Genomic DNA, 6,000 nt, shown 5'->3' with positions numbered 1-6,000 from the left:
ATTTCCATTGACTACCTCTTGAAGCTCATCAAGAGAATGCCAAGAGTGTGCAAAGCAGTCATCAAAGCAAAAGGTGGCTACTTTGAAGAACCTAGAATATAAGACATATTTTCAGTTGTTTCACACTTTTTTGTTAAGTATATAATTCCACATGTGTTAATTCATAGTTTTGATGCCTTCAGTGTGAATGTACAATTTTCATAGTCATGAAAATACAGAAAAATCTTGAAATGAGAAGGTGTGTCCAAACTTTTGGTCTGTACTGTATATAATCGTCTAATCCCGTCTGTCTGTCTGTCCTTCTGTCCAGGAAATCCTGCGTCGCTGATTGGTCCAGCCGCGGCCAATCAGCGACGCGGGATTTCAGAAAAAGATGGCGGCCGTTAGCAGCTCATCTGCCGCACGGAGGTCAGCGGCGATGCAGCCGGGAGATGACCGGCGCTAGCCGCTCATCTCCCGGCTGCTCGCAGCAGAAGTACCGCGACCGGCGGCGCTGCTGACTTCCATGCGGCTACCGTCGGGAGATCAATGGCTAGGGCCGCTGATCTCCCGACGGCAAGTGTGAAGCGAGGACCGGGGAGCGGCGCCGCCAGTCGGGATACTTCGGCTGTGAGCAGCCGGCCATCTCCCGGTTCCTCGCAGCGGAAGTACCCGCACAGGTAGCGTCGCTGCCCGGTCCTCAGTAATACGATTCGCTGATTGGTCGGAATCAGCGATATTGGCGCCGCGACCAATCAGCGATACTGGCGCCAAATTTAAACACCGCTCTGCTGATTGGTCGTGGCCGGCGGCCGCGACCAATCAGCGATTTTGGCGCCACATTTAAACACCACTCCGCATACAGATTCTAGAATACCCGATGCGTTAGAATCGGGACACCATCTAGTACTGTATATAAAGAGCTGTGGGAGCCATCACACTATATATAGAGACCTGTGAAAAGCTAATGTGTTGATCCAGAGGAAGTCAAAAAACCCCATGAGGCAGATGCTGCTTGCCCAAAATTAGGGGAAAAATTCCTTCCCGACTCCACATATGGCAATCAGACTAGTTGCTTGGATCAACGTCCCATAACAAAATCTAGTATGAATAACCTGTAATATTATTCAAGAAAGTCACACAGGACCTCCTTGAACTTTTTTTTAGAGAATTAAGTATTACAAGGTCATGTGGTAGAGAGTTCCATACCTCACACAATAAAACATTGCCATCTAACTTCCTTTAGACAAAGCGAATTAGGAGCTTGATGCTAGAGTAGTTGAATTAAAACTGAAAAAAATTATTAACACAGCAAAAAAGAGGAACAGTATTTATTCTCCAGCCCAGGTCTCAAAACTAATGCACTAATCAGGATGAAGCAAATCATATAATAAAGGCAGGGGCAGCACAGGTGCAAAATACTGATGAGACAACCAACTCATAACCTACCAATTCTTGGAGGGGGTCATTGCTTAGTATTAAAACTGCACACAAAAAATGGCTTGTATAGGTCACTGGTCACACACAGATTGTTAGGGGAATGGTTGCAAACAACTTTATTAAATAATGGAAAGCAAACGAACCCGGGGTCCGCGATGCAGCCTGGGGGACTGCTGACGAACACCTTCCGGGTAAGAAGGTAAAACAACCAACTGAAATAACAATCCCCCCCGTGTTACTGCACACCGGAATGGGAATAGGGATTCGCACTATCTCCGTTAACTGCACGAGAGATGTGCGACACATAATGTAGCTGTAGCCCTGTTAACTGCACAGAGGCTACGCAGCAGGCGCTAGGATGCATGTGTGATTCACGCCGGCTTATACGTGCTCCCAGCCGGCTTGCTACCGGACTGAGGAGTATCTCTCCACGTGGCTAACAGGCGGTGCCGGGAATACGGAGTCCGCAGTCTGCTCGGGGTGTATAGCGACCCCCTTGTTGGAGCCAGACTGTCAGACGAAGCTACCTGCCTCCCTCCATCTAAGGCTGTCTATCCCCCGCTAAACCTGCCTGTCAGAAGCTATAACAGCAAAAGTACACGTGGAGCCGAAACGACCAAGCGTCCACACAATAACACCAACTCAGCTCAATAATCAGAGCACGCCGCCATGTTTGTGGGCGTGCTATTTAAATATTAAGCCCTGCCCACCGTCACATTATTGGTGACGTCACCCGCGACCAATCAGGCGGTGCCAGGTCACCGGATCAGCTGACTCCCAAACCACTAATCACGGTCCGCCATGTCACGGGCATGCTCAGTGCAGTGTATCCTGGACTTAGGCTGTAACAGCCCTGTTTCCCTCCGCAACCTATCCTTCATGTTGCTAGGAACAAAGACCCAAGAGACAGCTTGTACATCTCGTGCACCAGCTAGGCGTTGGGACCGATGACGATGCTGAGAAGCATCTGGACCGGAATGGGAGACCACAGAATCCACTGATGATTCTGAACCCATTTCGGATCCAGAAAACACCTGACGCCTAACACAGATAGTGCTCAATATAGGGCTTACAGCCTATTAGTGACCCTCATACTGTTAGATTAGGCAGGCTGCAAAGCACTATCTAAGTGCACCCCATGAGGACAGACCCCCTAGTTTACAAATCCAGCATTGATGGGCTTGTCTGAACCCTGAATAAAAATAACATGCAAAATCTATATATGAGGTTCTGGTAAATATTTTGGCGCTGGTCACGCACAGTGTCTGGTTTACAGCCTATTAGTGACGCCCATACTATTAGATTAGGCGGGCTATGCTCCCCTCATACACCTTACCACGGTGTGTAGTGTGACATGGAGCTAAACCCCCTGTCTTCTTAAGAATAAGGCTGCGAAAAACCTTCTCTTTATTGATAGTAGAGAAACCTCCATACAGTAGATGCGGAAAACATACGATGAACCCCAGTATTGTACCACATAGATAGGGCTCTTACCGGCTAAGCTTGGAGCAGGCTGTGTGCACAGAGCCCAAGATACAAAACTGTAGGGATGTGGACTGTCTTACCCTGTTCCTGCCCCTGAAGACAACAAACACCTCATGTGAACACTCTCTTGCGGTTTTATATCTAAAAGTGATATGTGTCTTATGTAATGTATAATGGTGATGTAACAGCATGTGAAGTGTTAATGCATAATGTGAGTATAGCATAAGATAAGCTTAGGATACCATAAGACATAAGTATAACATAAACCCTAAAATACAAATTTTATTAAATCTCTTTAAAATCGGGACATGCGGCATAAAGATGATCCGCATCAGTATTGCACTTTATCAAGATAAGTTCCTTTTATTGTTTAGTCTTGTGATCATTTATGTCATTGATACCTCTATGGGTGATTAATTCCAGGGCTGGCTAGGGTTATCCAGGGATAGCCGCCGTGGAGCGGGGGCGCCACAGTGTCAACATTAACTAGGGTGTCACCCTCCACTATAAGGCAGGTAATCAGCATCTAGGGTGTTGAACAGGGCTGATTGTAGCCTTTGTTTGGATGCCCGAATGTATCCTTTGGCTTGGAGGTCCAAAGATATTAGGAACGTTCTTGGGTGTTTTTATAAATTTGCACATTGTTACTTTATTCACTGTTGTCACTTTAATCATTTAGTACACACTGAGGATTGATTGTTTGATGTGATATCTGTACCAGTTTCTGGTAGACTGTCAGATCTTTGGTCTATGTAAGTACGAATAAGGGACTTTTAGGGTCTAGGGGCAGCTGCCGTTCAGCAAGGGTGCCATTGTCATCTATATGTAGGATGCCCATCTCCGTTGACATGCAGGTTCAGGCTAGGGTATCTATAGGGTGAGTTTTATTGAAGTACAGTGGGTACGGAAAGCATTCAGACCCCTTTAAATTTTTCACTCTTTGTTTCATTGCAGCCATTTGGTAAATTCTAAAAAGTTCATTTTTTTCTCATTAACCCCTTAAGCCCCGCGGGTGGTTTGCACGTTAATGACCGGGCCAATTTTTACAATTCTGACCACTGTCACTTTATGAGGTAATTACTCTCGAACGCTTCAACGGATCCCCCTGATTCTGAGATTGTTTTTTCGTGACATATTGTACTTCATGATTGTGGAAAAATTTCTTCGATATCACTTGCGTTTATTTGTGAAAAAAACGGAAATTTGGCGAAAATTTTGAAAATTTTGCAATTTTCAAAATTTGAATTTTTAAGCCCTGAAATCAGAGCGATATGTCACACAAAAGAGTTAATAAATAACATTTCCCACATGTCTACTTTACATCAGCACAATTTTGGAACCAAAATTTTTTTTTGTTAGGGAGCTATAAGGGTTAAAAGTTGACCAGCGATTTCTCATTTTTCCAACAAAATTTACAAAACCATTTTTTTAGGGACCACATCACATTTGAAGTCACTTTGAGAGGTCTTTATGACAGAAAATACCCAAAAGTGACACCATTCTAAAAACTGCACCCCTCAAGGTGCTCAAAACCACATTCAAGAACTTTATTAACCCTTCAGGTGCTTCACAGGAATTTTTTGAATGTGGAAGAAAAAAATGAACATTTAACTTTTTTCACAAAAATGTTAATTTAGACCCAATTTTTTTTATTTTCACAGGGGTAACAAGAAAAAATGGACCCCAAAATTTGTTGTGCAATTTCCCCTGGGCACGCAGATACCCAATATTTGGGGAAAAAATACTGTTTGGGCGCACGGCAGGGCTCGGAAGGGAAGGAGCGCTATTTGACTTTTTGATTGTAAAATTTGCTTGAATAATTAGCGGACGCCATGTTGTGTTTGGAGAGCCCATGTGTGCCCAAACTTTGGAGCTCCCCCACAAGTGACCCCATTTTGGAAACTAGACCCCCCAAGGCACCTTTCTAGATGCATAGTGAGCACTTGGAACCCCCAGGTGCTTCACAAATTGATTCGTAACAATGAAAAAGTGAAAAAAAAAAACACTTTTTCATTTTTATGAATCAATTTGTGAAGCACCTGAGTGTTCCAAGTGCTCACAATGCATCTAGATAGGTGCCTTGGGGGGTCTAGTTTCCAAAATGGGGTCACTTGTGGGGGAGCTCCAATGTTTGGGCACACAGCGGCTCTCCAAACGCAACATGGTGTCGCTAACAATTTGAGCCGATTTTCCGTTAAATTTGTTAGAGGACACCATGTTGCATTTAGAGAGTCCCTGTGTGCCCAAACATTGGAGCTCCCCCACAAGTGACCCCATTTTGGAAACTAGACCCCCCAAGGCACCTATCTAGATGCATAGTGAGCACTTGGAACCCCCAGGTGCTTCACAAATTGATTCGTAACAATGAAAAAGTGAAAAAAAAAACACTTTTTCATTTTTATGAATCAATTTGTGAAGCACCTGGGGGTTCCAACTGCTCACTATGCATCTAGATAGGTGCCTTGGGGGGTCTAGTTTCCAAAATGGGGTCACTTGTGGGAGAGCTCCAATGTTTGGGCACACAGGGACTCTCTAAATGCAACATGGTATCCGCTAACAAATTGAATGGAAAATCGGCTCAAATTGTTAGCGGACACCACATTGCGTTTGGAGAGCTTCTCTGTGCCCAAACTTTGGAGCTCCCCCACAAGTGACCCCATTTTGGAAACTAGACCCCCCAAGACACCTTTCTAGATGCATAGTGAGCACTTGGAACCCCCAGGTGCTTCACAAATTGATTCGTAATAATGAAAAAGTGAAAAAAAAAACACTTTTTCATTTTTACGAATCAATTTGTGAAGCACCTAGGGGTTCCAAGTGCTCACTATGCATCTAGATAGGTGCCTTGGGGGGTCTAGTTTCCAAAATGGGGTCACTTGTGGGGGAGCTCCAATGTTTGGGCACACAGGGACTCTCTAAATGCAACATGGTATCCGCTAACAAATTGAATGGAAAATCGGCTCAAATTGTTAGCGGACGCCACATTGCGTTTGGAGAGCCCCTCTGTGCCCAAACTTTGGAGCTCCCCCACAAGTGACCCCATTTTGGAAACTAGACCCCCCAAGGCACCTTTCTAGATGCATAGTGAGCACTTGG

This window comes from Phyllobates terribilis, unplaced genomic scaffold (assembly GCF_046119375.1).
Source record: "Phyllobates terribilis strain yellow unplaced genomic scaffold, ASM4611937v1 Scaffold_51__1_contigs__length_9155689, whole genome shotgun sequence".
In the NCBI taxonomy this organism is placed as follows: Eukaryota; Metazoa; Chordata; class Amphibia; order Anura; family Dendrobatidae; genus Phyllobates; species Phyllobates terribilis.
Note: the sequence above shows the minus strand (reverse complement) of the source record.